At 32.8% G+C, this 18,146-nt stretch overlaps 3 long non-coding RNA genes across 3 annotated transcripts; all 3 read left to right on the plus strand.

The window, feature by feature from the left end:
* Positions 1-2,168: 2,168 nt before the first annotated feature.
* Positions 2,169-6,255, plus strand: LOC117681724 (uncharacterized). Its single transcript, XR_010709999.1, has 3 exons — positions 2,169-2,259; positions 4,826-5,013; positions 5,857-6,255. It is a non-coding gene; the product is annotated as an uncharacterized lncRNA (long non-coding RNA).
* A 5,626-nt stretch (positions 6,256-11,881) lies between these two features.
* LOC117681725 (uncharacterized) lies at positions 11,882-13,445 on the plus strand. Its single transcript, XR_004596322.2, has 3 exons — positions 11,882-12,016; positions 12,398-12,585; positions 13,067-13,445. It is a non-coding gene; the product is annotated as an uncharacterized lncRNA (long non-coding RNA).
* A 2,260-nt stretch (positions 13,446-15,705) lies between these two features.
* LOC105339532 (uncharacterized) lies at positions 15,706-17,521 on the plus strand. Its single transcript, XR_004596323.2, has 3 exons — positions 15,706-15,908; positions 16,756-16,963; positions 17,241-17,521. It is a non-coding gene; the product is annotated as an uncharacterized lncRNA (long non-coding RNA).
* Positions 17,522-18,146: the final 625 nt, after the last annotated feature.

Raw genomic sequence — 18,146 nt, forward strand, 5'->3', positions numbered from 1 at the left:
ACCACCTCGACCACAACTATGACTACACCGAGCACGTCGATACCAACTACTTCGACCACAACTATGACTACACCGAGCACACCTGATGGAAGTGGATAAGGGAGATAATTAAGACGACTGGCTGATATATTAAACCCGGAAATGTAGTCGAGCACCGATGAATAAAAAATTATAACGTTTTGTGTTGAAATGTGTTGAATTTTGAAATTATGACTTTCAATAATTTCCTCTGAATAGTACGTACAAATCATGAATGTAGAAACTATTTCATCAATCTTGGTTGTTATCACATATAAACTGTCGTTTGTAACGCATCTCTGCTAATAAAAAAATGATAAAAAGCATGTTAATGCAAAAATTATATGCTTATGGAAAAGAAAATTTTCTAATTGTATCCATCAAAATAATTTATTTAACTATCTCAATTAGTTACGAGGTTTTTGGGAGGGTCGTAGTCTGGATCGTTGTCGCTAATGTTACTTGAGGAAAAGCTTCAACCCCACTTAAAAATACCAAAAAGGTATCCACTTGCAATATTAAAAGGATCACCTTTCCTTCAACAAGGTATTACCGTTAGTTGTTTTCGTCAAACGGTTGCAGTATCCAGGTCTTATCAGATCAATATAATAAAAATTCTTAAATGACAATATTTGGGCTTTGGTTGTTATATATAAAAGATGCACTGTGTTTGGGTAGTTCATGGCCGTAACAAGAATCATCTGTGCAGTTTCATATGCATATAAGTAAGTCAATGTATATAGGGTGTGTGGCGTGTATCTGGTGGGCATTAATTAGCATTAATTAGGGATATCAAGGAGTACTCTCGCTCAATCATGACGATCATAGACTAAAGCACTGAGGTACTGATGGTTGTTGATATTACTGATCATTATTAATTTTGAAATCCAAGACATATAATTTAGTATAGCAAGTAGTTTAGCTGGATTAATTACGCAATTTTTTTCTAATGCGAATTATCGAACTTCCGAGCTAAAGACGAAAAGCCGCATATGAATCATGTGTAATTATTTAAAACTAACAACTTGGTTGCGGAGAGGACACCAATGAACCCCCTTCATATTTTTTCAGATTTGTAAATCTTCAAAATAAGTCTGTAGCTACACAGTTCAACCGCTGTTTTAAGTGATTAAAAAGGCATTGTCTTGTTCTTGTGTGCATAATTTGCATACAAAACAACGTGTAGAATCTCATATATAGTGCTTTTACTTTTATCTTTTGGCAACAGTTTTGGTCAGTTTCGGGCAGAAACAAGCCAGTTCAAGAAATGTTTATACTCTTATCCTCAAATGTACAAGATCGTCGCATATCCCCCATAATAATATGAAATCCAGTATCAAGACACCACGAATGTTATCTGATGATTTTTTTAAAAAAAAAATTGGTCTTCTTCAAGGGGAGGTCTCGACCCCCCATTCTTTTCTCATTTTATATCAATGATCTAGAAATGAAGTTCATTAAGAATGGTAATGTCCCTTTGCAAGTACAAGAGTTAAATTTTTTTACGTTAACATTGTGTTTTGCCGAATCTGTAAATTTCAATTAATGTTAAATACGTTAACTGATTAGGCTTCAAAATGGGACTTCAGTTTTGGTTTAAATTATTACATAATAGAAATTCTACCATAAGGTCACGCTGTGGAAAAAATTCAGAAGAGTGTAAAGTTAACAAATATTGTTGGGAAGGAGTTTTAACTCAAGGGTGGGGCCAAAATAGTCATATAGTGTTAAATGAATCCATATAATGGGTGAGGATGGGCTGTATATTATGTTAATAAGATTGTTTTATTCAGCCTTTTATTTAATTTTAATAAAAGAAATGAAGACATATTTAGAAAAGAGAATGAATGAAGCTGTCAATCAAAATTAAAGATATCATGAAAGTTTTTGTCAGGCGTTTGGGTAGGGGTGTAGCAGTTTATGGCTTTATCTTCCCTTGCTTGTTTATATTTGATAATCAAATATTGTTAAATAATGTAGTTAAGAAGTTAAAATAAAGAGTAAAAGTTGGCAAGCCAAACATACTGAAGTGTTGTATTTGTTCACTATTTTTTGAATGAATGCCAGATGGTGTCATTGAATGAACGGTTGATAACTGATCAATAAAACATGACAATTGCTGTAACAAAATGACTTATCAGTGGTTTTGTTTTGTGGAAAGATGTTTGGCGGCCGCAAGTGCGTTACTACTGGGCAAGCAATACAACAAAGTCTGAATACATGGGACTAGGATGATACATTGTAAGTGTTTAGAATAATAAGAAAGGACTAAACTTGAATCATTTATTTCGCTTCTAGTACAAAGACACAGACTAAATAAATTGAATTCAAAGTATATGTACACTACAAAACCTTCAAAATATAATTCATAAAAGATTATTTTTTAAAATGTGATTTATATACTTAAATAAGTACATTTCTATTGCAAACCCAAGAAATATCTTCAAACTCTCGCAAAATCTGAAAGACAATTTTGACAAACTTAACTACCTGCAGTAATTGTGGATTTGCATTTATTAAAGGGGCATGGACACGATTTTGGTCAAATGTTATTTTCAGTTTTCATTATTTATAATACTTTGGGAATGCTTTTCCAATGATAAATCTGAAAGACAATTTTGACAAACTTAACTACCTGCAGTAATTGTGGATTTGCATTTATTAAAGGGGCATGGACACGATTTTGGTCAAATGTTATTTTCAGTTTTCATTATTTATAATACTTTGGGAATGCTTTTCCAATGATAAATTGAAATTCCTAGAGTTATAAGCAAGATAGCGAACTCACAATTCTTTGTCATGTAAACAAGGCTCGTGTCCTGTTTTTGTTTACATAGATTTAATTAACTGGTAAATAAATTCTCAAGCCGATTTGGCTATTTTCTTATTCATTTTAGGCATACAATAACAATACCTAGCGGTTAACACATTCATTTTTAGGCTCAGGGGCATCGTATCCGCTCACAGGGGCATCGTATCCGCTTTACACTCTATGACATATATATAAATAATATACCGTTTATTTTTTATATATATATATATATATATATATATATATATATATATATATATATATATATATATATATATATATATATAAAGCACTAAAAATAACCAACGACACGAACAATAAAGTAAAATATTGTCAAATTTTCGGGACAACCCGTCCCTTCTTCAGGACAACAAAATAAAAACTACATAAGAAAGAAGAAAAACATCTACAAAACTAGCACTAAACTAAACTAAATAATATATAAAAACTAGATAATGTTTAAACACCGGATCAAAATGTGGCAGCTACATCTTTATATTTAAGAATTCGAGCCCGAGAAAGAAAAATCCCGTCCGACGCAGCGGACGGTCTGTGAAGAAGTGCTGAAAGATAACGCGAAAAAATTAACTTGCTAATTGGGGTTGCTGTTAATTAAGTTGTACTAGTAAGATAATTCGTAGTGAAAGTTTGTAGGGAAGATTGGCCCTGTAAAAGACCACATAAATAATCATGAATGTAAAAACAAATGGAAGTGAAATAAAGAAAAAGAACAAAACCGATTAAGGAAATATATATGTCATAGAGTGTAAAGCGGATACGAAGCCCCTGTGTTTTAGGTCTAAAAACTGGAATTTTGACTTCAACATTCAAAATGTAAACATAAGCTTTGTTTACATTACAAGAATTGTAAGCTCTGTTACTGGCTAATAACTCACCGAATGACTCTCAAATTTTGGTTGTTAGAAATGCCTAAATGAAGCATTGTAAACATTAAAATCGGGGGGGGGGGGGGGGGCGGTTGAACAAAATCGTGACCATACCCCTTTAAAATACATTTAACTGAATAAAGTATAAAATATAATAAATAGAAAAAGAAATGGTACTGATTTTAAAGCGCTTTATTGTATACAAAATAATATACCAAGTGCGCTCGATACCTCTTTTAAGCTTTTCTAATTAATGTTTTAAAGAGAAATATAACTGGATTAATGTTGAAAAAAGAAACGTTTTACAATGTAAATATATTCGAATGGACTTCCCTCCAGAGCGAAACATCGGGTGCCTTACAATATTAACGTAAAATTAATTTTCTTCGGTTTTATGATTTTTATTTGATGACGTTAGTCATCGAACTTTGATACATGTAATTCTTGGAAAGCGTATATACCGCAATCAGTCACTTAGCTGTATAGCGCTGATGTACCGACTGTTGAGAAAGCATACATTAAACTATCCCCAAGGTATTTTCAGTTATAAATAAAGTGCATAGATGATAGTTGGTTGTAAGTTAATTCGCCAGTATTCATCTTCTGCTTAAGAACAATTATTTTGATTGGAGACCGTTCCGACGAATAAACGTTATACCCGTCTCAGCTCATTAGTCTATAAACGTCCCTACATCTGATATGAATTAGTTGGAATAATTCGGAGGTGAGTTTATACATTAGTTTGTCATACTTTAAGAGTTTAGACTTAATCTGTCCAAAGAATACAGCACAGCTATTCTGTGCATCTGTTAGAACAGGATTTTTGCTCAATACAGAATGAAATATACTCTAACTTCATATTTTTTTTTTATCTTAGAGAATATATGACAGGACGGACATGATATAAATCATTTAAATGAAGAACGTAGCTGCATAATGTATTGCTACACGCAGAAAAGAATACTGATTGTAATAAAAAAAAAAACCAAAGCCATATATTATTAATTGAATTTGACATGAATCTTTAACCGAAAACTTTCGAAAAATTAACAGCTGTGTTGCATTTTTAAAGCAAACACATTTTCAAATCCCAAATTTTATTTCACAGGTCGCTTTCAGGATTTTGATATTTTAAAAAACTAAACATAATGACATCTTCCAACGTCGCTCTATTCGTGGTCGCCGTTCTCTTGTTCGGGACAGTCGTCAACTCTCAGTCAGTGTACCAGCAGACCTACGGACAGGGTGTCTACTCCCAATACCCAAGAAGTCCCGTCTCTATTTGGATTATACCAAGTAAGAATTGCAAATCTAATATACTATTTCAAGTCTGCACTTTTCATTTTTGTTATCTAAAATCATCTAAATTAAGTTGTTTTGAGTGTCTCAAATATTTTATGATGACAGTTGTATCTCAAATTACCCACTGATTACGGTAACAACCCACATTGCAAGGGTTATAATTGTATTCTCATCAGTTTATGGATTCCTTAACTGCATATTAAAAATACCAAATATACCAAAATCGGACTAATAAATGTGTAAATGGTCTCATATATATATATATATATATATATATATATATATATATATATATATATATATATATATATATATATATATATATATATATATATATATATAAGGTAAGAGAAAGATTTTATGAAAAATTTATTACCTTCTGATGATATAGCATTATATAAATAGTGCTTGTTTGGGAGAGTGTCTGTTGTAATTAACACCCTGAGAGAACCATTGTCAACCGACGCAAAGCGGAGGTTGACAATGTTTTTCGAGGGGTGTCAATTTCAATAGTTACCCTCCCAAACAGGCACTATTTATTTTATTATACTGAATGTCTTAATTTTAAAGAAAATTTTACTGCTTTTATATACTAGATATGAAGTGAATTCTACGGCGAACAGTACGCGCATAATTTACGCATGTAACAATTTGCTGTGTTACCCGTTGCCAAGCTTGTTGCTAACGCTAAGGGTAATAGAACGAATTACCATCTGCGTCTAAACCAATCAGATGTCTGTATTTAACATGAAAGTATAATAATATTAATGAGTAAAGTTAGATTAACCATAAAATTATTTGTTACACAACTTTTTAATACCTAACGTTCCAATTTAGTTGTCCTAGTCGTTCTGGTCGTGATACTGATTCCATCATTGGTCGGAAGTTCCTGGATTATGGTTGACAAAATGAAAACACGTCCACCTACACCGAGCACCTCGATACCGACCACCTCGACTTCGACTATGTCTACACCGAGCACCACGGTACCGACTACTTCGACCACAACTATGACTACAACTACCATAACTGAAGGAAATGGAGGGAGATAATTAAAACAACTGGCTGAGATATTAAACCCGGAAATGTAGCAGAGTACCGATGAATAAAAAATGATAACGTTTGTGTTGAAATGTGTTGAATTTTGAAATTATGACGTTCAATAATTTCCTCTGAATAGTACGTACAAATCATGAATGTAGAAACTATTTCATCAATCTTGGTTGTTATCACATATAAACTGTCGCTCATAACGCATCTCTGCTAATAAAAAAAATGATAAAAAGTAAGTAAAAAAAAAAATTACATGCTTACGGAAAAGAAAATTTTCTATTTCTATGATTTTACTATCCGAATATACATATTCATACACATAAATAAGTCAAGGTATATAGTGTGTGTGGCGTGTATCTGGTTGGAATTAATTAGCATTAATTAGGAATGTCAATGAGTACTCTCGCTCAATCATGACGATCATGGACTAAAACTCGTAAAATGGTTGCGGAGATGACACCAATCTTCAATCTTCAAAATAAGTCTATAGCTACACAATTCAACAGCTGTTTTAATTGATTAAACAGGCATTGTTCTGTTCATGTATTCATAATTTGCATACAAAACAACATGTAGAATCTCAAATTCAGTGCTTTTATATCTGTTGGCAACAATTTTGGTCAGTTTCGGGCAGACACAAGCCATTGCAAGAAATGTTTACATTCTTATCCTCAAATGTAAAAGAAGGTCGCACATCCCCCATAATAATATGAAATCCAGTTTTAAGACACCGTGAGTGTTATCTAACGTTTTAAAAAAAACTTGGTCTTCTTCAAGGGGAGGTCTCGACCCCCATTCTTTTCTCATTTTATATCAATGATCTAGAAATTGAGTTTATTAAGAATAGTAATGTCCCTTTGCAACATCTTCGCTAGCCAAGGGTTTTCGGTCCACTTTGCTCCCCATAAATGGGGAGCAAAGTGGACCGAAAACCCTTGGCTAGCGAAGATGCTTTGCAAGTACAAGAGTTAAATCTGTTTACGTTAATGTATACTGATGACATCGTGTGTTTTGCCGAATCTGTAAATTTCAATTAATGTTAAATACGTTTACTGATTAGGCTTCAAAATGGGACTTGGCCAATAATTCAGATAAAACTAAAATTGTCGTATTAAAAAATGGAGGTAAAATCCATGAAAACGAAAAATGACATATACATGGACATACTAAACCTATATAAGTTGTAGATAAATTTATGTATCTTGGTGTTTGTTGAACTATAATGGGAATTTTATGTAACACAAAAACAATTACATGTAGGCAGTCCAGGCAGAAAAGCAAGGTTCTGTTTAAGATCTAATGTTAGTCAGTTTAATTAAAATGTTAAATCTATGTTCTCTCTTTTTGACATTGGATTTTTTAGTTTTGGTTTAAATGATTACAGAGTAGAAATTCTACCATAAGGTCACGCAGTGAAAAAAATTTAGAAGAGTGTAAAGTTAACAAAAACTAGAAAATGTATCAAACTGGGTGTCAAATATAAAGGACAATTGTTTCGTATTGGTCTAGGCTACATCTGGGCTGACCAAAATAAAATTTGTGTAACATTATGGTGCCCTAATTCCGTTTATTTTAATTCTGTGTGAATGTTTTCGATGTCTTAGTGTTTTGCCTGTGTATCGGTATGATTCCGGTGACGAGTGTGACGTAGCACTTGACCTATGTATTATGCATTTGTTATTTAGGGCCTAAATATTTTTCATATAAATAAATAATCTTTCTTATTAGTACCTTTGCCCGTCGGGAGTCATCTCCAGCTTAAAGTAGTTGGTTACGACAGGCAGTGCACTTCCTGTAGTTCTTTGTTTTTCTCACACATGCCTTGGTTGTTTACGTTTCCGCCATTTTTTTTATTCATCTTTCTCGGAATTACCCATAGTTCCGTATTCTATTTTTGTAACGAAGTACCTTTTGGCGGATAAATTTAATTTACTTGTTTATATCGATTATAAAATACTTAAAGTTATTATTTTTGTGTTTAATAATTAACTTTAAATTGTTTTACTTATTTACTGTACTGTAATATTTTCACGTTAATTGATACGAGACTGAGATTCTCTTACGGGATGGGGATTAACTGTGATTGGATAATCTTTTTAACGGGATGGGATTAACTTATCTTATTGGTTGTAATATGTCGTCTGCTTTTAGCACTCTATAAATACCCGGGACACTGAGAAACGGGTGCTCTCTCCGTTTTGTTGTGTGTCGGGAAGTACACACAAATTTTGCAGCATATTATAAGGTGCGTACTATTTCAGTATCTAAGTGACTGAAGTACATTTATAGTAATAGGGTTTAATTAATTATTATTACTGGTGATAGTGCTAGTTTAATTCATATTTACTAGTTCAGTACTAGTTATTTCGATTTATAGAGAGTTAGGGAATATTTTCGCTGTATACTAGTAGTTGTAACTAGTAGCGGAGATATTATTTCGTATTTTATCGAGAGCCTTTAAGTTTTATTTTGGTCGGGGGATTTTACGTATAGGATATAATTTTGTGTCGGTAATTGTATCGATTTTGCCATCGTCCCAAGGGTTGAGACTTGTCTGATTTTCTTTTTGAACGGCGTTGTTACATGTATTTGTGTCATGTTATTTATGGTTGAATAAATTATAAACTTTACATCGTTTTGTTCTCAACACAAGACAAGCGTTCCGAGCGTTACATTTGTTATAAAAGCCATTTTTAACTTAAAAAGCAAGGAATTATTGACGCTTTTGTGTAAAATGTTATTGCAGATATAAAAAGTTCATCTAGATTTATGTTTCAAAGAAACATTATTGGCCATTTTTCATTACAATTTTATTTTGTGAAACCCATTTCTTGAATTAATATTTTAAAAAAGACGACTCAGTAAAATCAGAATGTCATCACATAATGTATTCATAGAAAGTGGACGCCATAAAAATATTTCTCGTAATACCAGAATATGTGATTTTTTTCCCCCAAAATTGAAGATGGATATCACTTTGTTTTAATATGTCCACGCTATCAGCAATTACGAGTCAAAGATATCAAAAAATACTATTGGGAAAAACCATGAAAGTATTCATCTATACAGCTATTATGTGTAAACAATATGTAAATGTGATGGTCAATTCCTTGACCACCCGGCTCCCTATAAAGTATCTATCATCAAAGTTTCAACCACTAGAGCATTGCATATTTTTTAAACGCATCTAGACTCTTTTCATAATACGTTAGAATTAGATCTTTAGATATTGAGAACTCATGGTATTTCTGTTTAAGCTGAATATCTGAAGCCTGTTGTAGAACACCTCGGCCAAGATTGGGATTTTAATGCGTTAATAATAATTTAGTAATGCAAACCTGAAATTCGTAATGACAACAGAAATATGAAGTGATTAGGACTCATTATTAGAAGATGAACATTCTGTTGTCTTTTAAGTTCAGTTACACCGGTATGACTTTTAATTAATTAGAAGTAATTGATGGGAAAAACCACCGGGTACATGAAAGGGCTGTACGATCTATGAATCACCCGTTTTACAAGTAGTACCGTTACCTCTAAGCTACACATAAAAAACACCCGATATCACGATGCGAATCTATATTTAGAGAGGGAGTGCATAAGAAATCATTGACGGATCAAATTACGTTCTTTACATCTACATTGACAAGTTGTATTGCATTTTCATTTGTCAAAACAAATCTTCTGTCAAATGAAGAATCTGATTAGATAGACTACTTAGCATATGAATAATGACCCCTAATGACCCGATGAAGCTTGAATCATATTTGTTGTATCGCAAGAACACACTACAAGAACATTTACAGTGTTCTCAACTGGCACAGATCGTCGATAAGTTTTATTATAATAAAAATGAAACTGAATTTGTAACTCAAAAGAGATTATATTTATGTTTTAGGCCACACATCTCCAGAGAGAGAGAGAGAGAGAGAGAGAGAGAGAGAGAGAGAGAGAGAGAGAGAGATTGGTATTAAGCATGTGTGTAAGGTTTCTGAAAGTTGAATATGTTATATGTGATTTCTGATAAATTTGCAAGTCAACTTATTTTGCAGGGCAAAAGACAGTTCGGAGAACATTTTGATAAGATGACCATTTTAATTTATGCTGTACTCGTTGTCGCCCTCCTGTTCGGGACAGCCGTCAACTCTCAGTCGGTGTACCAGCAGACCTACGGACAGGGTGTCTACTCCCAATACCCAAGGGCCCCGTGCTAGCTGTGCCTCCGAACCAGTCGAACATCCTTCTTTTAATTATACCAGGTCCACCAGTTTAATATTTTCAAATGCTTAATCGTCTTTACTTTTTGCATATATACAGTGAACTTAAATTCTTTGTGCATCTCTTGAATATGAAAGTAACAGTCAACTGGCCGGGTAACTGAAAAACCTAACACATATAATTCTGTAGGGAAAAGCTTTAATTAATTTTTCATTGCCTGTTAACTATCTAATATAATATACTTATTTAAAGCCGGTATCCAGGCTTCTAATCTCACCCTAGTTATCCGGCGTGACGTTTCATAAAAGAAATTGTCGATCTTTTAAAAATCAAGTTTCTTTGCATTTGGTCCTGATGGATTCTTAAAACTGTCAGGTAAGCACTTCTGTGGGTATTCATTGTAAATGACACTCACAGACAAGTTCACCTCCTCTAGTTTAACTTCAAATAGTACAGAAGTAAATCCCGCCATTTTGTTTTTGGCGCTTTCCTCAGTTTTGTTAATGTTCAAAGATTTTATACCCTAAACCATATTGACACCTCAGTATACAGTATGTAAATACGCAAGGTATAAAAATCCCAGTATTTTAAACTACCTTTACCAATCTAAGCTCGTGCTTTTCGGACAAACAACGCTGTCTAGTTTTTCATCACTATGCATTCTTCCATAACCGGAAGTCAAGAGCTTCATGAAAACACACCCTATATCAACATACATGTAATAAACAGAAAGTCGGTACTTCTAAAAGGTAATACATATATTTCCTATGAGAACTTAAAATCTTCATTTTTATATAACATTTTTGTCGAAAATAAATTTTCAGGGCCTTTAGTAGACACTTTAGGTGTAAAACGTTTGCATTTCAAACCCTCGCAAAATCTGAAAGACAATTTTGACAAACTTAACTACCTGCAATAATTGTGGAATTTGCATTTACTAAAGGGGTTTGGTCACGATTTTGGTCAAATGTTATTTTCTGTTTTTATTATTTATAATGCTTTTGGAATGTATTTCTAATGATAAATTGAAATTCCTAGAGGTATAAGGAAGATAGCGGGCTCACAATTCTTTGTCATGTTAGCAAGGCTCGTGTCTTCAAAAAAAAAAATTATATATATATATATATATATATATATATATATATATATATATATATATATATATATATATATATATATATATGTATATATAATGGAGAGACAAAGACTACTTTTGTATACAGGATCCCCCCCCCCCCCCGAAGTATTATTACTTGATTTCATTCCTTATACAGACATTTGAAAATATAAACAATGAGGTTCTATTGGACTATATTCGAATGGACCTCCCTTCAGAGCGAAACATCGGGTGCCTAACAATATTAACGTAAAATTAATTTTCTTCGATTTTATGATTTTTATTTGATGGCGTTAGTCAACGAACTTTGATAATTCTTGGTAAGCGTATATACCGCAATCAGTCACTTAGTTATATAGCGCTGATGTACCGACTGTTGAGAGAGCATACATTAGACTATCCCCAAGGTATTTTCGGTTATAAATAAAGTGCATAGATGATAGATGATTACAAATTAGTTCGCCAGTATTCATCTTCTGCTTAAGAAAGGCAACGGAAAAATTATTTTGATTTGAGACCGTTCCGACGAATAAACGTTATACCCCTCTCAGCTCATTAGTCAATAAACGTCCCTAAATCTAATGATGAATCAGTTGGAATAATTCGGAGGTGAGTTTATACATTAGTGTGTCACACTTTAAGAGTTTAGACTTAATCTGTCTAAAAATACAGCACAGCTATTCTGTGCATCTGTTAGAACATGATTTTTTGCTCAATACAGAATGAAATATACTCTAACTTTTTTTTATTTTAAAGAATATATGACAGGACGGACATGATATAAAGCATTTAAATAAAGGACGTCGCTGCATAATGTATTGCTACATGCAGAAGAGAATACTGAATATTATTAAAACAAAAACCTTTTGATAGCCATATATTATCAATTGAATTTGACTTGAATCTTTAACCGAAAACATTCGAAAAAGTAACAGCTGTTTCGCATTTTTAAAGCAAATACATTTTCAAATCCCAAATTTTATTTCACAGGTCGTTTTCAGGATTTTGATATTTTAAAAAACTAAACATAATGACATCTTCCAACGTCGCTCTATTCGTGGTCGCCGTTCTCTTGTTCGGGACAGTCGTCAACTCTCAGTCAGTGTACCAGCAGACCTACGGACAGGGTGTCTACTCCCAATACCCAAGGAGTCCCGTCTCTATTTGGATTATACCAAGTAAGAATTGCAATTCTAATATACTATTTCAAGTCTGCACTTTTCATTTTCGTTATCTCAAATCATCTAAATTAAGTTGTTTGAGTGTCTTAAATATTTCACGATGACAGTTGTATCTAAAATTACCCACTGATTACGAAAACAACCCATATTGCAAGGGTTATAATTGTATTCTCATCAGTTTATGGATTCCTTAACTGCATATTAAATACCAAATATTCCAAAACCGGACAAATAAATCTGTAAATTGTCATAAACATATAAGGTAAGAGAAAGATTTTATGAAAAAATTATTACCTTCTGATAATACAGCATTAAATAAATAGTTACGCTAAGGGTAATAGAACGGATTACCAACTGCGTCTAAACCAATCAGATTTCAGTATTTAACATGAAAGTATAATAATATTAATGAGTAAACTTAGATTAACCAGAAAATTATTTGTTACACAACTTTTTAATACCTAACGTTCCTATTTAGTTGTCCTAGTCGTTCTGGTCGTGGTACTGATTCCATCATTGGTCGGAAGTTCCTGGATTATGGTTGACAAAATAAAAACACGTCCACCTACACCGACCACCTCGATACCGACCACCTCGACTACGACTATGACTACACCGACCACGTCGATACCAATTACTTCGACCACAACTATGACTACAACTACCACACCTGATGGAAGTGGATAAGGGAGATAATTAAGACAACTGGATGAGATATTAAACCCAGAAATGTAGCAGAGAACTGATGAATAAAAAATGATAACGTTTTGTGCTGAAATGTGTTGAATTTTGAAATAGGACTTTCAATAATTTCCTCTGAATAGTACGTACAAATCATGAATGTAGAAACTATTTCAACAATCTTGATTGTTATCACATATAAACTGTCGCTTATAACGCATCTCTGCTAATAAAAAAATGATAAAAAGTAAGTAAATAAAAAAATTACATGCTTACGGAAAAGAAAATTTTCTATTTGTATGATTTAACTATCTGAATATACATATTCATACACATAAATAAGTCAAGGTATATAGTGTGTGTGGCGTGTATCTGGTTGGAATTAATTAGCATTAATTAGGGATGTCAATGAGTACTCTCGCTCAATCATGACGATCATGGCCTAAAACTCGTAAAATGGTTGCGGAGAGGACACCAATGAACCCCCTTCTTTCAGATTTTTAAATCTTCAAAATAAGTCTGTAGCTACACAATTCAACAGCTGTTTTAATTGATTAAACAGGCATTGTTCTGTTCATGTATGCATAATTTGCATACAAAACAACATGTAGAATCTCAAATTCAGTGCTTTTATATCTTTTGGCAACAATTTTGGTCAGTTTCGGGCAGACACAAGCCATTTCAAGAAATGTTTACATTCTTATCCTCAAATGTAAAAGGAGGTCGCACATCCCCCATAATAATATGAAATCCAGTTTTAAGACACCGTGAGCGTTATCTAACGTTTTAAAAAAAACTTGGTCTTCTTCTTCAAGGGGAGGTCTCGACCCCCATTCTTTTCTCATTTTATATCAATGTTCTAGAAATGGAGTTCATTAAGAATAGTAATGTTCCTTTGCAAGTACAAGAGTTAAATCTTTTTACGTTAATGTATGCTGATGACATCGTGTGTTTTGCCGAATCTGTAAATTTCAATTAATGTTAAATACGTTTACTGATTAGGCTTCAAAATGGGACTTGGCCATTAATTCAGATAAAACTAAAATTGTCGTATTAAAAATGGAGGTAAAATCCATGAAAACGAAAAATGACATATACATGGACATACTAAACCTATATAAGTTGTAGATAAATTTATGTATCTTGGTGTTTTGTTGAACTATAATGGGAATTTTATGTAACACAAAAAACAATTAGGCAGTCCAGGCAGAAAAGCAATGTTCTGTTAAAGATCTAATGTTAGTCAGTTTAATTTAAATGTTAAATCTATGTTCTCTCTTTTTGACATTGGATTTTTTAGTTTTGGTTTAAATTATTACAGAGTAGAAATTCTACTATAATGTCACGCAGTGAAAAAAATTTAGAAGAGTATAAAGTTAACAAAAATTGAAACATGTATCAAACTGGGTGTCAAATATAAAGGACAATTGTTTCGAATTGGTCTAGGCTACATCTGGGCTGACCAAGATAAAATTTGTTATAAAAGCCATTTTTAACCTAAAAAGCAAAGAATTATGGACGCTTTTGTGCAAAATGTCATTTCAGATATAAAAAGTTCATCTAGATTTATGTTTCAAAGAAACATTATTGGCCATTTTTCACTAAAATGTTATTTTGTGAAACCCATTCCTTGAATTAATATTTCAAAAAAGACAACTCAGTAAAATCAGAATGTCATCACATAATGTATTCATAGAAAGTGGACGCCATAAAAATATTTCTCGTAATACCAGAATATGTGAATTTTTTTATCCAAAATTGAAGATGGAAATCACTTTGTTTTAATATGTCCACGCTATCAGCATTTACGAGTCAAAGATATCAAAAAATACTATTGGGAAAAACCATGAAAGTATTCATCTATACAACTATTATGTGTAAACAATATGTAAATCTGATGGTCAAGTCCTTGACCACCCGGCTCCCTATAAAGTATCTATCATCAAAGTTTCAACCACTAGAGCATTGCATATTTTTTAAACGCATCTAGACTCTTTTCACAATACGTTATAATTAGATCTTTAGATATTGAGAACTCATGGTATTTCTGTTTAAGCTGAATATCTGAAGCCTGTTGTAGAACACCTCAGCCAAGATTGGGATTTTAATGCGTTGAAAATAATTTAGTAATGCAGACCTGAAATTCGTAATGACAACAGAAATATGAAGTGATTAGGACTCATTATTAGAAGATGCACATTCTGTTTTAGTCTTTTAAGTTCAGTTACACCGGTATGACTTTTAATTAATTAGAATTAATTGCTAGGCAAGACCACCGGGTACAAGACAGGGCTCTGCGCTCTATAAATCATCCGTTATACAGGTAGTACCGTTACCTCTAGGCTACACGTAAAAAACACCCAATATCACGATGTGAAACTATATTTAGAGAGGGAGTGCATAAGAAATCATTGACGGATCAAATTACGTTCTGTACATCTACATTGACAAGTTGTATTGCATTTTCATTTGTCAAAACAAATCTTCTGTGAAATGAAGATTCTGATTAGATATACTACTTACGTGTAGCATATGAGTAATGACCCATAATGACCCGATGAAGCTCGAATCATATTTGTTGTATCGCAAGAACACACTACAAGAACATTTACAGTGTTCTCAACTGGCATAGATCGTCGGTAAGTTTTTATTATGGTATAAATTAAACTAAATTTGTGACTCGAAAGTGATTAAGAGATTAAATTTATGTTTTAGACAACACAGAGAGAGAGAGAGAGAGAGAGAGAGAGAGAGAGAGAGAGAGAGATTGAGATTGGTATTAAGCATGTGTGTAAGGTTTTTGAAAGTTGAATATGTTATATTTTATTTCTGATAAATTTGCAAGTTACACTGTAACTTCAGTTTTAGGATATGAATTTTAACCCTTATTTATATTATATTTACATTCAACTGTGTTTTTCCATTAAATTCCGTGATGTTTAAATGCCTCTAAATGCAACACCTATTCACTGCGTATGAATTTACGAGTAATTTACATAAGTAGTTCTCAAACGGCTATTTCTATGTTATCAGTTAAAAAATGTATTTCATGAATGTTGTCAAAACACCATGTTTTATAATTATTCAACAAAAAAGTTGACTTTATTGTTAAAAGCAACATTTCAAGAGTTATTTATCACGGATTATATTTTCATGCTCGTCGATCTTATCTCAACAGTCTATGTGAAAACCAGTTTAAACCGGTTTTACAAAACAGCTGTTCTTGCTGTTACTTATTCACTCCCTCCGTGATCTGCACTTTATATCGATTTATTTAAGTAAACAATTGATTTCCTCAGTAAGGGAATGTAAATATAAGCATTAAATGATTTATTTTTGACGTCGTCGTGTCAATAACTGCCGTCAGGTGAGCAGACAAATTATCATAACGCGCTAACGCGCGTTATTCAATTTGTCTGCTCACCTGACGGCAGTTATTGACACGACGACGTCAAAAATAAGTCATTCAATGCTATAATTTTGCAGGGTAAAAGAGAGTTCGGAGAACACTTTGATAAGATGACCATTTTAATTTATGCTGTACTCGTTGTCGCCCTCCTGTTCGGGACAGCCGTCAACTCTCAGTCAGTGTACCAGCAGACCTACGGACAGGGTGTCTACTACCAATATCCAAGGGGTCCAGTGCTGGCTGTGCCTCCGAACCAGTCGAACATCCTTCTATTAATTATACCAGGTCCATCAGTTCAATATTTTTTAAATGCTTAATCGTCTTTACTTTTTCCTTATACATGTATACAGTGAACTTAAATTCTTTTGTGTATCTTTTGAAGATAAAAGTAACAGTCAACTAAAAAGGTTCACTGAAAATCCTAACATATCTAATTCTTTAGGGAAAAGGCTTTAATTAGTTAATTAGTTTCATTGCCTGTTAGCTATTATTTGAATGTTCATCGCGTATTACAGATACACCAAAGAGCAATCTCCTAAATTCTTTCATTTTTTTATTCCAGTTATCCTTGTTGTGTTTGTTTTGGCAATCATTCCAGTAATCATCGGTAGTTCTTGGAGTATGACAGACAAAATGAATACACGCCCTACCCGGTCTCCATCTACAACCACTACAACGCCGATCTCGACAACTACGATTCCACAGAATTAACCAATGACTCGCACACCAATCCCTAGAATATCCGAAATATCTGGTATCAGACCAGACATTTCAGCAGTGTAGCGATGGACAATAAAATTATTATTAACAGACGTTTGTGTTTTTCTCTTATTCAGGACTTCTTCTAATAATTTAACCTCGAGATGGAAGTTGGTCAAACTTACAGACTTTTGAAAAATGTCAATCATAGTTTTCTCAAAAAGGATACGAACAAAGTACATCACAAAAATCTAAATAAATAACTTTAAAAAAAAGGATTATCAACAATTCTTTATGTAGACTCACAAACTAAGATATACATGTAGAAAAAAAAAACGACCTCACGTTCATTTGAGCAATTCCTCTTTTTATTCATAAATTGTTTACTAATCTAAAATGCCATTTTCAAAAAGTGGAAAGGTAATGCAATATTTCAGTATTACTATTTCGTCCAAACAGTTACCAATACTGTATATTTGAAAGCTTGTATAATTAATATTTAACAATACATTTCTTTAAATTTCTGATGAGTTTTTCTTTTCATTTTCATGAAATTAGTATGATTTAAAAAAGAGAACGTCGAAATCAAGGGGGCATTTATACAGTGTTATTGGATTAAATGCTCTCTCAATGAAAAGATTGCAAAAATGTTAGATTCATGACAAATTTCTAATCAGTCGTCTTTGAGAATACTTTTCTGGTTTTCGACTTGTCAAACGTAAATTTGATTAATTGTTCATTAAATCAAGATGAAAGGAAATTAAAATAG

Source organism: Magallana gigas, chromosome 2 (genome assembly GCF_963853765.1).
Source record: "Magallana gigas chromosome 2, xbMagGiga1.1, whole genome shotgun sequence".
Taxonomy (NCBI): Eukaryota; Metazoa; Mollusca; class Bivalvia; order Ostreida; family Ostreidae; genus Magallana; species Magallana gigas.